Source organism: Oryctolagus cuniculus, chromosome 9, assembly GCF_051225735.1.
Source record: "Oryctolagus cuniculus isolate XC-2025 breed Fujian yellow rabbit chromosome 9, ASM5122573v1, whole genome shotgun sequence".
Classification (NCBI taxonomy): Eukaryota; Metazoa; Chordata; class Mammalia; order Lagomorpha; family Leporidae; genus Oryctolagus; species Oryctolagus cuniculus.
Window position 1 is genome coordinate 35,667,247 of NC_142875.1, and position 16,293 is coordinate 35,683,539.

Sequence of the window (16,293 nt, forward strand, 5' to 3'; positions counted from 1 at the left end):
TTGTCTTACTATTTATACTTGAAATATTAAAGGTTTGATGCTTCATTTTAAAATAGAATGCCTTGTGGGTGTTTGGCCTGGCAGTTATGGTGTTATTTAAGATGTTTGGGTACCACACTGTGAGTGCCTGGATTTGATCCAGGCTCTGACTCTTGACTCCAGCTTCCTGTTGATGTCGCTCCTGAGAGGCAGGGGTGATGGCTCATGTGATTGGGTTGTTGCTATTGTGAATTGAGCTGCAAGAAAGATGGAGGGTACAGATAGCTCTGTCATATGCTGATTTCATTTTCCTTGGGTAGATTCCCAGGAGTAGAATGGCTGGGTCGTATGATAGGTCTATATTTAGATTTGAGATATCTCTATACTGTCTTCCATACTGGCTGTACCAATTTACATTCCCATCAATAGTGAATTAGGGTACATTTTCCCCCACATACTTGCCAGCGTTTGTTGATTTCTGTATGAAAGCCATTCTAACAGGGGTGAGGTGAAACCTCGTTGTGGTTTTGATTTGCATTTCTCTGATAACTACCTATCCTGAGCATTTTTTCATGTGTCTGTTGGCCATTTGGATTTCCTCTTTGGAAAAATGTGTTTAAGTCCTTTGCTCATCTCTTAACTGTTGAGTGTCTTGATCTATTTATATATTCTGAATCCTTTATCAGTTGTAGAGTTGCAAATATTTTTTCCCATTCTATTGGTTGTCTGTTCACTTTTCTGAGTGTTTCTTTTGAAGTGCAGAAGCTTATCAATTTGTCTCTAAAAATTTGATGGTGACAGTCATAGACTTAGGTCTTTTGTCCCTTATGAGTGAATTTTGGTGAAAGGTGTAAGGTAGGTTCTTGCTTCATGCTTCTGCATGTGGAGATTCAGTTTTCCCAGCACCATTTGTTGAAGAGACTGTCCTTGTTCCAGGGGTTGATTTTAGCTCCTTTGTCAAATATAAGTTGGTTGTAGATGCTTCGATTGATTTCTGGCCTTTCCATTTTTTTTTTTTTTGACAGGCAGAGTTAGTGAGAGAGAGAGAGAGAGAAAGGTCTTCCTTTTCCGCTGGTTCACCCCCAAAAGGCCACTATGGCCGGTGCACCGCACTAATCCGAAGCCAGGAGCCAGGTGTGTCTTCCTGGTCTCCCATGCGGGTGCAGGGCTCAAGCACTTGGGCCATCCTCCACTGCCCTCCCGGGCCACAGCAGAGAGCTGGACTGGAAGAGGAGCAACCGGGACAGAATCCGACACCCCAACCGGGACTAGAACCTGGGGTGCTGGCGCTGCAGGTGGAGGATTAGCCAAGTGAGCCACGGCGCCAGCCCTGGCCTTTCCATTCTATGCTATTTGTCTATTCATCTGTTTTTGTGCCAGCACCAGGCTGTTTTGATTATAACTGCCCTATACTATATCTTGAAAACTGGTATTGTGCTATCTTCTGCTTTGTTTTTGTTGTATGAGTTTGCTGTAGCTATTTGATAGCTTCTGTATTCACATATGACTTTCAAATAATTTTTTTTATATCTGAGAAGAATGTCTTTGGTGTTTTGATTGGCATCACACTGAATCTGTAAATTGCTTTTGGAAGTATGGACATTTTGATGTCAATGATTCTTCCAATCCATGAACATGGAAGATTTTCCCACTTATTGTATCTTCTATTTCTTTCTTTAATGTTTTGTAATTCTTATCATAGATACGTTTGACATCCTTGGTTAAATTTATTTCAAGGTATTTGATTTTTTTGGTAGCTATTGTGAATGAGATTAATATTACAAGCTCTTTGTCAGTTGTGGCATTGTCTGTATACATTAAGGCTGTTGATTGTTATGTGTTGATTTTATATCCTGCTGCTTTACCAAACTCTTCTATGAGTTTCAATAGTCCCTTAGTGGAGGCTTTTGAATCCCCTATGTGTAGGATCATGTCGTCCTCAAAAAGGGATAGTTTGACTTCCTCCTTCCTGATTTGTATCCCTTTGATTTCTTTTTCTTGTCTAATGGCTCTGGGTAAAACTTCCAGGACTATTTGAAAAGCAGTGGTGAGAGTGGAATCCTTGTCTGGTTCTGGATCTCAGAGGAATTGCTTCCAACTTTTCCCCATTCAGTGGGACACTGGCCATGGGTTTGTTATAAATTGCCTTGATTGTGCTGAGAAATTTTCTGTCTATTCCCAATTTGCTTAAAGTTTTCATCATGAAGGGATGTTGTGTCTTGTCAAATGCTTTTTCTGCATCTATTGAGATAATATATATTTTTTGGGCAGGCAGAGTTAGACAGTGAGAGAGACAGAGAGAAAGGTCTTTTTATGCTGGTTCACCCCCCAAATGGCTGCTATGGCCATCGTGCTGCGCCAACCCGTGCGCAGAGAGCTGGACTGGAAGAGGAGCAACCAGGACAGAATCTGACGCCCCGAATGGGACTAGAACCGGGGTGCTGGCACTGCAGGCAGAGGATTAGCCTAGTGAGCTGCAACACTGGCCAATCACATGGTTTTGTTGAGGCCATTTACATTCAGGGTGACTACTGTTAAGTAATGACTTCACCTTGCCATATTTCTATTAGTCCTAGGTTTTTTTTCTTTTTTTTTTTTCCTTTGGATTTCCTTTGTACTTTCACTGGGAAATTTTCTGCCTTCACCTTCTTTTGTAGTGATGTTCCTTTTTTTGTGTTTCTGTGTGTAGCACATCTTGTAGCATCTTTTGTGGGGCTGGTAGGGTAGTGACAAAGTCTTTGAATTTCTGTTTATTATGGAAGGTCTTTATTTAACCTTCATTTGTAAATAAAAGCTCTGCAGGGTACAGTATTCTGGATTGACAGTTTTTTTTTTTTTCTCTAAGGACTTGGAATATATCTCACCATTCTCTCCTAGCCTGTAGGGTTTCTGATGAGAAGTCTGCTGTGAGTCTAATTTTGGTTCCTCTGAATGTAATCTGGCATTTCTCTTGTGCATATTTTTAGAATCTTTTCTTTATGCTTTACTGTGGAGAGTTTTACTACATGTGTCATGGTGAAGATCTTTTCTGGTCATGTCTATTGGGAGTTCTGTGTGCTTTCTGTACTTGGATGTCACTTTCTCCAAATTTGGGAGTTTTCTGTTATTTCATTAAAAAGGCTCTCCAATCCTTTCTCTCTTCCACGCCTCAAGAACTCCTAGGACATGTATGTTAGGTCATTTAATATTATCTTGTAGGTCTCCAACAGTGTTTTAATTTTCTAATTTCTTCTTGTTTTTGGTCTGATTGTAATATTTCCAGATTTATATTCTAGTCCAGATAGTCTCACCTACAGAGAGCTGGCCTGGAAGAGGGGCAACCAGGACAGAATCCAGCGCCCTGACCGGGACTAGAACCCGGTGTGCCGGCGCCGCAAGGCGGAGGATTAGCCTAGTGAGCTGCGGTGCCAGCCTGATATTTGTTTTAATTTTGTATCCTGGCACTTTACCCAACTCTTTTACGAGTTCCAATAGTCTTGAATGGAGTCTTTGGATCCCCTATATATGTAGAATCATGCCATCTGCAAATAGAGATAATTTGCCTTCTTCTTTTCCAATTTGTATCCCTTTGATTTCTTTTTCTTGCCTAATGGCTCTGTCTAAAACTTCCAGGACTACATTAAATAGCAGTGGTGAGAGTAGGCATCCTTGTCGGGTTCCAGATCTTACAGGGAATGCTTCCAACTTCGCCACATTCAGTAAGATGCTGGCTATGAGTTGGCTTAGGGTTTTTTTCATGAAAGGATGTTGTGTTTTATCAAATGCTTTCTCTGCATCTATCAAGATAACCATATGGTTTTTGTTCAGTTTTTCTTTTTTTTTTTTTTAATTTTTTGACAGGCAGAGTGGACAGTGAGAGAGAGAGACAGAGAGAAAGGTCTTCCTTTGCCATTGGTTCACCCTCCAATGGCCGCCACGGATGGCACGTTGCGGCCGGTGCACCGCGCTGATCTGATGGCAGGAGCCAGGTACTTATCCTGGTCTCCCATAGGGTACAGGGACCAAGTACTTGGGCCATCCTCCACTGCACTCCCTGGCCACAGCAGAGAGCTGGCCTGGAAGAGGGGCAACTGAGACAGAATCCGGCGCCCCGACCAGGACTAGAACCCGGTGTGCCGGCGCCGCTAGGCAGAGGATTAGCCTAGTAAGCTGTGGCGCCGGCCTTTTGTTCAGTTTTTAATGTGATGTGTCACATTTATTTGCAAATGTTGAACCATCCCTGCATACCTGAAATAAATCCCACATGGTCCAAGAGAATGATCTTTCTGATGTGTTAGATGTGATTAGCTAGTATTTTATTATGGATTTTTGCATCTGTGTTCATCAGGGATATTGGTCTATATTTCTCTTCCCCTATTGTATTTTTTTGGTTTATAATCTGCACATTTTGCCAAGCATACTTTAGATATCTTTAACATGTTAGGAAAGTTTGTTATTTGTCAGAATTCCTAGATATATTGACATTCTATACATTTTCTTGGAAATATTGAAACACAGAAGGTGGACTCCTGATCTGTAGTTGATAAACACCTTTCCTAGGTATCCAACATGCCAGCATTTGAAATTCCTGAAATGCATTGTTAAAAATGTTTCTGAAACACTTCAGGGAAACATTGGTCAGGCGTTGGGTGGGTGCAGTTGATGCTTTCTATCACTAGGTGGTACTGTTCCTCTATTATGGGAGGAGCTGCATTCAACCTGGTTCTTTATCCCCTGGCTGCTATTTAAACCCAAGACATGGCTTTATCTTGAATATTTATTAGTGTAACTCTAAATTATTTTGAAAGTAATGGGCTACATATTCAACACTTTGTATAAAGTAAAGTTTATATATATACACATCTGTGTGTATGTATATATATGTAAAATCTACCTTCTGTAGTGTCAACCTGTATCACATTTAAGAAAATTAAACAGCATACCTAGATGCTGATATTTATTATTGATCTAAGGAAACCACAGGGCTATAATCATAAGAAAAAGTTGAGATTCCTATGATTTTTCTCCCAAAAGGTGGCATATTGTATCTAAACAGTTTTAAATATTAGATAATAAGACAGAAACTCCCAAGTTATCACTTACGGTGTTCTAGCTACTCTATTGTATTATATCTGCACAGTGTACATTTATGAAGGAGGAAATGTAAGGCATTTGGGGCAGGTGGTAGGCAGCTAAGAGGTAGGGATTCCTGTTTAATTTGTCTGGAAGCATTTTACCATCTCTGCTTGTGAATGCACAGCAAACATTTTTGAAAACCAAAAGGACAAAACTCCCTTCATATTTATGATGCTGGGTCCATTATGGAAGGTATTTATACATTTTACTAAGCCATCTGACTTTCAATTCAGCAATTCTAAATATTGAAACTTTAACATTTTCTCTCCTTGGTGTTGGCGTTGTGGTGCAGCAGATTAAGCTGCCATCTGTCATGTCAACATCCTGTATGTGCACCGGTTTCTGTCCCAGCTGCTCTGCTTCTGATCCAGCTCCCTGCCTGGGAAAGCATTGGATGATGGGAAAAGTGCCTGGGCCCCTGCCACCCATGTGCGAGACCTGAAACAAGTTTCTGGCTTCTCGTTGGCCCAATTCTGGCCATTGTGACCATCTGGGAAGTGAACCAGCTGATGGAAGATCTCTGTTTTTGTGTCTCCCCTTCTCTCTGTAACTTTTTTTTTTTTTTGACAGGCAGAGTGGACAGTGAGAGAGACAGAGAAAAAGGTCTTCCTTTTTCTGTTGGTTCACCCTTCAATGGCCGCTGTGGCTGGTGCACCATGCTGATCTGAAGGCAGGAGCCAGGTGCTTCTGCTGGTCTCCCATGGGGTGCAGGGCCCAAGCACTTGAGCCATCCTCCACTGCACTCCTGGGCCACAGCAGAGAGCTGGCCTGGAAGAGGAGCAACCGGGTCAGAATCCGGCGCCCTGACCGGGACTAGAACCTGGTGTGCTGGCGCCGCAGGCGGAGGATTAGCCTATTGAACCACGGCACCGGCCTCTGTAACTCTTTAAAATAAGTCTTTTTTTTTTTTTTTTTTAAATTACTCCCCGCAATGGATAAAAAGGAAACAAGAAGTAACTAAATGTCTGTGATTTGAAAATTAAAACGGAGATGTGCTAAGTGGTTAAGTAGCTGCTTAAGATGTTTGCAACCCATACTTAAGTGCCTGGTTTGAGTCCTGGTTCCTCTGCCTCTGATCCAGCTTCCTGTTAATGCATATCCTGAGAGGTAGCAGATGCTAGTTCAAGTTCTTGGGTCCCTGTTGCCCATATGGGAGAGCTTGGTGGACTTCTAGGCTCTTATCTTTGGCTTGATCCCAGCCCTATTTGTCATGGGTATTTAGGGAATGGAGCAGTGAAAGGGAAATATCTGTCTCTTCTCTCTTGCTCTCTGCATTTCAAACAAAATGAAAGTAAAGAAATAAAAATCTTAAATCTTAGGGGTCAGTGTTGTGGTACAGTGGGTTAAACCTCTACTTGTAATCCTGTATCAAAGCCCTGATCTGAGTCCTGGCTGCTCTGCTTCCAATCCCGTTCCCTGCTAATGTATGTGGGAAGACAGCAGAAAATGGCCCAACTACTTGGGCCCATGCCACCCACATGGGAGTCCTGGGCCCCTAGTTTGTGGAAATTTGGGGAGTTAACCAGCAGATGGAAGACCTCTTTCTCTGTTATCCCTCTGTTTGTCACTCTGCCTTTCAAATAAGTGTCTTAATTTTTAATAGTCAACAGGGGAAGTTAGATGCTTGAAATACATTCATTCATTTCTCTTGGATCAGTTATCTGGCTTGGTTTTCTATTCAGACATTCATTTATTCACTGAACTTGGCAAGCTCAGCTATCTTGGATACAGAGAGCAAATACAATGGCTTCTGGTTCCTGGAAGCCTGGAGTTTAGGCTGGTAAGGAAGAGAGCTGGCCAGGTATCTAAAGAGAAAATTGACAGTCACCGCTAAAGGGATCGTCTTCCAGTTGGGTGTGATGACAGATGGGAGCTTAGGGGTCTCCCTGTGACTTCACGCACCTTGAAATTGAGCAGACAAAAAAGTTCTATTGTCTGAATAGGTGTTGAACCCTGCTGTTGGCTGTCCTTGGTCTATTAGCCTTCCAGGTAGATTGTTCCCACCTGCTCACTCTTGTTATACTCTTGCAGGTAGATGTGGCCAGATGACCAACTTTTGACTGAAGAGATTTACATGATAGTGTTGAGTGGGACTTCTGGGACAGGGAGGGTGTTAGGTGCTGCCTGCCTTCCTCTTGACCACAGCACTTGCCATAGAGATTGATTCCCATTCGATCTAGCTGGGTCAAGGGAAAGTGGGGCAGAAAACCAGCACTTGGTTATTGTTTTTCTCATTGCTATTGAATTTCCCAGGTAAGGGCCCATTCTGATAACAGGAGCAAACACTTGCTTTTTGTTGGAAGTAGGAAATTGGAATTCAACCAGACTGAAACAGAAAGAAAAAACCATAATAATCAAACCCAGCTGTAGGACCTCTTACACACAGGCAAGAGAGCAAGACACCAAGCAAGGTGACTTTGAAGGTCAAAAGAGTTTAAATGAAAGAAATATTGATTACTACAGAAGCTGATCAGGCTCTGCTCTCACCACGGGCTCTAAACTGCAGGATTGAGTCGTGTATTGTTAAGGGAGGCTAAAGGGGTAGTGACACAGAGAGACAGTAAGGGCTGGAGGTGGGAAGCCATCCTCCCATTATCCCCTCCTGGTTAGAAACCCCATTATATGCTCTATTAACTCTCTGAACTCCTCCTTTGAGAAGAAAAGAATATCGAAGAATAATCCGGCTTCTTTAAGTGCTATTTTGAGAAAGCCCCACTCTGTCCTCATTTTTCAGCTTGGATTCCTTCCATCATTTTAATCACTCCCTTGTCTGCCCCTTCAACTCTCTCCCTGGGTTAATCCAACTCTTAGCTACACTCGAGTAACTGAAAATAGCTGAAGAACAGAAGGTGTGCTTTTTGATGTTCCTTTACAGGGGGGCATTATTACTGCCTCACCCTGCTGATAGGATGGAAAGAGAGTGAGCTCCCTACTCCCCTTGATTGAACATCTGAAGGTTTGATAGGGACATCCCTAACAAAGTCAATATATATTTAGCCTTCCTTAAGTGCTCTAATGAAACACCTCCAGGGATAATCATTTAGTTATTTGAAATTGCTGTTTATCTAGATTTGAAGATATTACTCTTTAAAAAACATAGCCAGGGCTTATTTGAATCTTACAATATCAAATAAGGGATTATACAATTATTTTGAAGATATTCACTTTCATCAGGTCAAACATGCATTCTCTGTTTTACCTATTAATTTTTCTGGGCAAACTATGTGGTGTAAAGGAAAAATTTAACTGAACTTAGATTCTTTTTATTTTTTTAAAGATCTATTTTTTTTAGTTGAAAGAGTTATAGGGGCCAGCACCGTGGCGCAGTAGGTTAATCCTCTGCCTGCAGCACTGGCATCCCATATGGGCCGGTTCTAGTGCCACTGCGCCTCTTCCAATCCAGCTCTCTGCTGTGGCCTGGGATAGCAGGAGAAGATGGCCCAAGTCCCTGGGCCCCTACACCCACGTGGGAGACCAGGAGGAAGCTCCTGGCTTCGGATTGGTGCAGCTCCAGCTGTTGCAGCCATTTGGGAAGTGAACCAGTGGATGGAAGACTTTTCTGTTTCTCCCTCACTGTCTGTAACTCGACCTCTCAAATAAAATAGTAAAAAAAAAGTTACAGAGAGAGGGAGAGACAGAGAGGGAGATCTTCCATCTGTTGGTTGACTGTCCAGATGACCATAATGGCTGGGGCTGGGCCAGGGAGGAGCCAGGAGTTTCTGTTGCGTCTCCCATGAGGGTAGCTGGAGCCCAAGCACTTTGGCCATTCGCTGCTGCTTTTCCCAGGCTGTTAGTAGGAAGATGGGTTGGAAGTTGAGCAGCTGGGACATGAACTGGAGCCCATATGAGATGCTGGCATCGCAGGCAGTGACTTGACCTGCTTTGCCATGATGCTGGCCCCCAGGTCAATTTCTTAATCCAGCAGGCTTATCTGTTTGTTCAACAGTTTGAGTGTATGTTATGGATGTGATAGACCCAGGGTTGTGAATTTAGAGTAAAATTCATTTAATTTCTGCTTCCTCTGCTCAAGATAAGAACTCTTTGTATCTGGTACCCAACACAGTGCCTTCCATGTGATAGATACTCAACAGAGACAGCTACTTCAACTGACCAAGAAATTATTCCTGAATACTTAGAACAGGTTAGGATGGGTCAGTGTGATTTCTAGTCCAGAAGGGAAAGAAAGATGGAGATTGTTTCAGGAAAGGAAATCAGATAAGCCAAATATGTGTAATGTTCTTAACCACTGAACAGCCACCCCATTGACCTTGGCATATATTAAGGGCATCTGGTCTTACTTAAACTGAATTGGGTAAGATAAACTTGTCGATTGTGACAATGTGACACATTGGGACAGTGCTAAAAGTTTTTTCTATAGGTCTATGCATGAAGTATTTGTGAATGATTATGAATACTGAGTGACAGACTCTATGGAAGGGTAAGTACTCGGAGGACTTTTGAAAACATCTTTAATTTTCAAAAAAATTAATGGAGAACTTTCTTAGAGTCATTTTAGTTTTACGGAATAATGGGTGGGGGAGTGTAGAGAACCCTCAGGGTACTCCCTTCCTCTCTTCTAGCTACCTCTCCTGTTAAATCTTGCATTAGTTTGGTACATTTGCTACAGCTGATGAACTAACATGGATACATTGGATAGAGTTCATTTTATTCATATTTTATTAGGATTCACACCTTATTGTAAAGTTGTATGGGTTTTGCCAAGCATACAATGACTGATTCAACTTTCATCCATAATTTGAAGTTTTAGAAGAATGGATAGGTGAGACATCAATAATTAAAAAGCAATTTGCATGATAAACTGATATAAATTATGCAGATTTGTGCTGTTTTTTTTTTGTAATAGATTCTTACTTTCACTGTAACATACTCTAAAAAGCAGATTTATTGAGCCGGCGCCGTGGCTCAATAGGCTAATCCTCCACCTTGCGGAGCCGGCACACCGGGTTCTAGTCCCGGTTGGGGCGCCGGATTCTGTCCCGGTTGCCCCTCTTCCAGGCCAGCTCTCTGCTATGGCCAGGGAGTGCAGTGGAGGATGGCCCAGGTGCTTGGGCCCTGCACCCCATGGGAGACCAGGAAAAGCACCTGGCTCCTGGCTCCTGCCAGGATCAGCGCGGTGCGCCGGCTGCAGCGGCGGCCATTGGAGGGTGAACCAACGGCAAAGGAAGACCTTTCTCTCTCTGTCTCTCTCTCTCACTGTCCACTCTGCCTGTCAAAAAAAAAAAAAAGCAGATTTATTAATAACTTCTCACTGTTAGGCTTGTTGGGTTAGATTTATTGAAATAAATGAATAAAACTGGTAACAAAACTCTTTGCAATGTTGATGGCGACAAGAGTATTGCCTTTACACTAAGCCGAGGATTTGACAAGAATAACCTTATGCCGTTTTCCCCCCAAAACTGTTCATGCTGAGTATTGGCACATCTAAGGCATAATTGGTCTGCTGTTTGGCACAGGTCCTGGGGCATAGTGAGGCTGTGAGACACCAGCTATTGATTGTGATTCTGAGTTCTGTAACATGAGAGCTGTCATATCAAGTTTGGAGTCTTGAAAATGGGAGAGAAGATCAGAAAAAAAATGACTTTTTGCCTAAGTGCTGGGCAAGGAAAGTTACTGCATATCCCTTCTTTTATTTTTTTATTTGACAGATAGAGTTAGATAGTGAGGGAGAGAGACAGAGAGAAAGGTCTTACTTCCATTGGTTCAAATGGCCGCCAAGGCCAGAGCCACGCTGATCAGGAGCCAGGAGCCAGGTGCTTCCGCCTGGTCTCCCACGCAGGTGCAGGCGCCCAAGCACTTGGGCCATTTGCCACTGCCTTTCTGGGCCACAGCCAGGAGCTGGACTGGAAGAGGAGCAACTGGGACCAGAACCCAGCGCCCACATGGGATGCCTGTGCCACAGGCGGAGGATTAACCAAGTGAGCCACGGCAGCGGCCCCTGCATATCCCTTCTAAGATGCCTATCTTAGATGGGTCTACAGCTTAGATCCATGGCAACTTAGTTCTTATTGAAGTAAACTTTCCTACAAATGGGTGGCTCCAGTTGTTCAAAAGATTTTCTTCAGGTAAACTTGAACTTTTTAATACCTTCTCCGTGCATTTTCCAGGTTTGTCCTTTGGTGTCAGAAAAAAAGTAGTAGTGCTATGGACTGAATGTTTCTCCCCCAGGTTCACCTGTGGCAACTAATTCCCAGTATGATGGTATTAAGAGTCAGGGCTTTTAGGAGGTGATTGGGTTCTCACAAGTGGGATTATTCTCCTTATAAAAGAGGCACAAGGGAGGTTATTTGCCTCTTCCACCACGGAAGGACTTGAAGAAGAGGTGCCTTCTATGCACTAGGAATTGGGCCGCACTGGGCACTGAATTTGCCACCAGAGACTTGGTCATGGATTTCTCAGCCTCAAGAACCTTGAGACATAAATTTCTGTTGTTTAGAAGCTACTCAGTCTACAGTAGTATGTTGTAGCAGCCTGAGCAGACTAAGGCAAGCTGTCATCATGTCTAAAATAGTACTCCCTTCTTAGGGTAGTCTATGATATTCTAGGCTAGTATCAAAAACACTTGCCAGTTCTATCACTTTTGGATTCTTCACAATCTCACTTACAACTTCTTTAAATACATTTTTGCCTATTGAAATAACTCATAAGATTGTGATGCCTAGAATCAAGTATACATAAATGATAGGTGTAGTTTTACTGTTAGCTGTTTTGTTTCTATGATTACATGCTCGGCTTTGATCTATACAATGAGGGCTTTGACTGGGATAATTTCTGGGATCCTTTTCCCCTTTTAAAAGCTATTTGATATGTGTGTACACACATGCACACATGTGTTACAGGCATGTCCTCCTATTGGCTTCTTGAACTTGCAGGTGATGCAGAGTCTCTGGTCATTTTTCATGTGACCTGATGCTAAAATGCATCATGAGCAATTGCATGACTTAACATTTGCCTTCATGACATCTTCTCTTGCACATTTCTCTTTGTTGCTAAATGTTAACTCCATCTTTGATAAATTACTTAGCCCTTCAGGATCTGCATCACCTATACATTTTATTTGCATGATTCCCACATAATCATTTAGTTTGCTGATAAAAGTCCAAGAAACAGCTAAATGAATGCTTGCTCCTAGCTCTTTCTCTTTGATATTATTCCATTCATCAGTACCAGTGACATGTCCCCCTCTCTCTCTCTCTCTTTTTTTTTTTTTTTTTTTTTTTGACAGGCAGAGTTAGACAATGAGAGACAGAGAGAAAGGTCTTCCTTCCGTTGGTTCACCCCCCCAAATGGCCGCCACGGCCAGGGTGCTGCACTGATCTGAAGCCAGGAGCCAGGTACTTCTCCTGGTCTCCCATGGGGTGCAGGGCCCAAGCACTTGGGCCATCCTCCACTGTCCTCCTGGGCCACAGCAGAGAGCTGGCCTGGAAGAGGGGCAACTGGGACAGAATCTGGCGCCCCGACTGGGACTAGAACCCGGTGTGCTGGCGCCGCAGGCAGAGGATTAGCCTAGTGAGCCGCGGTGCCGGCCGACATGTCCCTCTAATTGAAGTTAATGTGCAGTCTACATTTGTCTGGTTCATCTAGAATGATATCCTGGATGAGCTAACACCTTGCAAAAACAGAATAAACTGTGTCTATTACATTGCCCCCGTGCATGAGATTAGCAATGCTGAAGAAAAGTGTTTTTTATGACCTTGACTTCGTTGGGGTGGACTACCTGTATTGCCTGTTCTCTCTGGAGATTCCTGACTTACAAGGAGGTAATTGCCCTACCTGTGACATTCACAAATGACACATGGAATTTCCTACAGCAACTCCATTGCTTATCACTTTTGATACGAAACAGGTTTTCATGGGCCACAGACTGGTGGAACCATCCATGACTTCCAGTAAGATCAAGTACATAGCAGACCCTAACTATTTGAAGCATCATTGAATGCATGTAAAGGGGGGCTAAGTTTCTCCTGCACCATTGATATTTCTTCTGGTGATATCTGCAGCAACCATGGCAAACCTCTGTTTCCTTTGCAGGTTACACATGTTCTTCCTCTTAAGGAGCTGTTGCAGGCTGGAAATGATGGGGGAAACGTTACAGTGGTTAGTGATGGTGCTCCTGCCCTCTTAGGCTTGGCTTTGTGGCATTTCCCTGCCTATAACTCTGGGGTCGGGCAGAGAGTGGAAGTCATCGTCTTTGGATTCTAAGGATACTTGATGTGTATGTTATGTGCCAGACACTGTGAAATGAAGTGCCTTACAACATGTCATTTAACCGCATAAGAGTCTGATAAAGGTAGATGTTTTGCTCAATTTTAAGATAAAAATGTGAAATTTGGAATATTTTATTCATTTTAAATTTGAAAAGTAGAGAGCGAGCAAGAGAAACAGTTAAAGCTCCTCCATCTGCTGATAACTCCGCAAATGCCTGCAATGGCAGGCGATGGGCCAGGCCAAAGCCAGAGCCAGAAACTCAATTCATGCCTTCCATGCTCAAGTACTCAAGTACTGAAGCCATCATCTACTGTTTTCCGGTGTGTGCATTAGAAAAAACTGGAATCAGAAACAGTCAGGACTCGACTTGAACCCAGTGTTCTGATCTGCAATGCAGGCATCCGAAGCAGCCTAACTGCCCAGTCTAATGCTTGTCCCACATCTGGAATATTTTTAAGTAATTTTCCTCAACATTGTAGATTTAAGTAAAGCCAAGAGGAATACAAGGTCTTCAGTCTCCAAAGTGCAAAATTTCCCCATCTGTGTTTTACTGTAAGAAAAGAAATGTATTTTCTAAACATCATATTAAATAACACAAATTTGAATGGTAGCGTGTTTTAAGGCTATTTCCTTGCTATGAAATATTATGCAGATTTCTATAGTAACTGGAAAGCAGCTTGGGGAAAGGTCTCCCCCTTTAATTATATCAAACAAATGATTGCACAATTACATAAAAATGTGGCCATTATCATCTAGCCAGTGGCTTGGCTTCTTGTCCAAACCTCACAGCAAAGAATGCAGACTTTCTGGAACCACATATTAAAATCTCTGCAGTCGAATCAGCCCTGAGTAACCTAAACTCGATACTATTCAGCATTTAACAGAACTCCGGGGATGAGCTCTTGAAAACCCAAGGTCAAAAGGTGAATGGCTGATAATCATCGCCTTAGTTCCACATTCACGAAAACTGGTTTTGTTCTAATTTCTTCTCAGGCATGCCGGTCTGTCTTGCAGTGAGGTGCCCTGTTTTAGAGCCCTATAAAAGAGATTAAATTTAGCTTAAGTATAAAGTAACAGAAAACACGTTCTTGGGCAAGCTGGCTCTACAGAAAAATTCCTAAACAGAGGTGGCAAAAATGGTGAGTGATTCCAACATTACTGAAATAAGTGTACAGTGTATAAGCTGATTATTTTCAATGTCAGCCCTCATTTGGGCAATAAATTGAATAAATTCAGTGTGGGTGCCAAAGAATGCAGAAAGCCCTGAATGTGGAGTTGGGAAGCACCCAGGTGTGTCCACCCTCACTGAGAGGCCTGATTCTACTTCCGGCTCTACCCAAGAGGTACCATGGGCCATCTATCCTGAGTTTCTTCCTGTGCAACACAGGTTGGAGAGGGCCCCCTGAAATTGTGATAAGTAAGTGAACATAAGACAGCACTCAAAAGAGCAAAGCACTAGAATGTGGTAAATTCATGTACTGTTTACCACCAAGTTTAATATCATGATTGGAGATCAAAGTCTTCAAATGTTTATGAAGCATCAGTGATGTTAATAATTAGCCTTGGTCAGAAATTCCAGAATCAGCCATGTGTGTGAGGTTCAGCTATTTTGTTGTGATCAGTTTGACATGGAAAGGCACGTGTAGAATTCATTTCTTCAATTCCATACGCCCAGAGGGCCAGTGGATACTGCTTGCTTTGGAAGCCCAGAACTAGACCACAGCAGTTTCTGTGGACTCACTTCATTCTTGTCTAGAATTAATGAGATCAGAACAAAACCACATGACCATGCTAAGGACCTGCTGCTTTGCAAACCATAATGATATTTTAGGGAGCCAGAAATAAAATCATGCTTATTGTGTGTCCAGGATTGAGTTGGCCAAACAGGAGGACAATGGTGTGTTAGCTGTATCCACAGACTCCAATAAGTCCAGAGTCTTCCTGGAGGCAGGAAGGCGCCATCCATAAAAGCTGAGCAAGAGAGGAGAATCAAGGGCTTAACTCTGCCTTAACCCTAGATCTTTCACAGTGGCTACTTGAGTTTCTGGTCAACAATACTTCAGGGCACAATTATACCGACTTTAGAGTACCAGTTCTGTTCTCAGCAGAAATAGCTGAGTTACCTTTGTCAAGTTCATTAACCTTGTACCTACGGTTTCTTTTCTGGAGAATGTGGTGAATGAAGGCACCTACTTTTTCATATAGGCAAAACACTCCTAGAGGTGAGAGGCTGTGAAATGCCATGTTGAAAAACAGATTTCAAAGCCACACTGCCTGGGTTCTGATATCAACTCCAGCACTTATCTGCTGTACGTGTATGATAGCAGGTAAATGAACTAACTTCTCAGTATCTTGGTTTCTCATCTAAAAATCAAGTAATAATAATACCAACCATGCAGAATTATTGGTGAGGACTGAGCACAATTAAATGCACATAGAGTTGTGAAAACAGGGCTGGTATACAGTAACCACTATACACATGCTTGTTATCATCTGGATACCATTGCTTGTTTCCTGGAATCAAAGACAAGTACTCCACTGTGAGGTGTGGGCATTTCACTAGCATCTTTTTAAAATTTTTAAAAGATTTATTTATTTTGAAAGTCAGAGCTTTCATCCTCTGGTTTACTCCCCCAGGTAGCTACAATGGGCATTGCTGGGCCTGGCCAAAGCCAGAGCTTCATCTGGGTCTCCCACATGGGTGGCAGGCACCCAAACACCTGGGCTGTCTTGTGCTGCTTTTCCCAGCCTTTTAACAGGGAGCCACATTGAAGTGGAGCAGCCAGGACACAAACCAGTACCCATATTGGATGCTGGCTTTGCAGACAGTACCTTTACCTACTATGCCACAATGTCAGCCCCTCAACTAGCATCTCAATCCCTAGGCCTAACACCAACCCCCTCTTTTTCCTTAGGATTAGATATTGGCATTTTTAAAAACCAATCTTTGCTAAGATCCTTTTGAACCTTTAA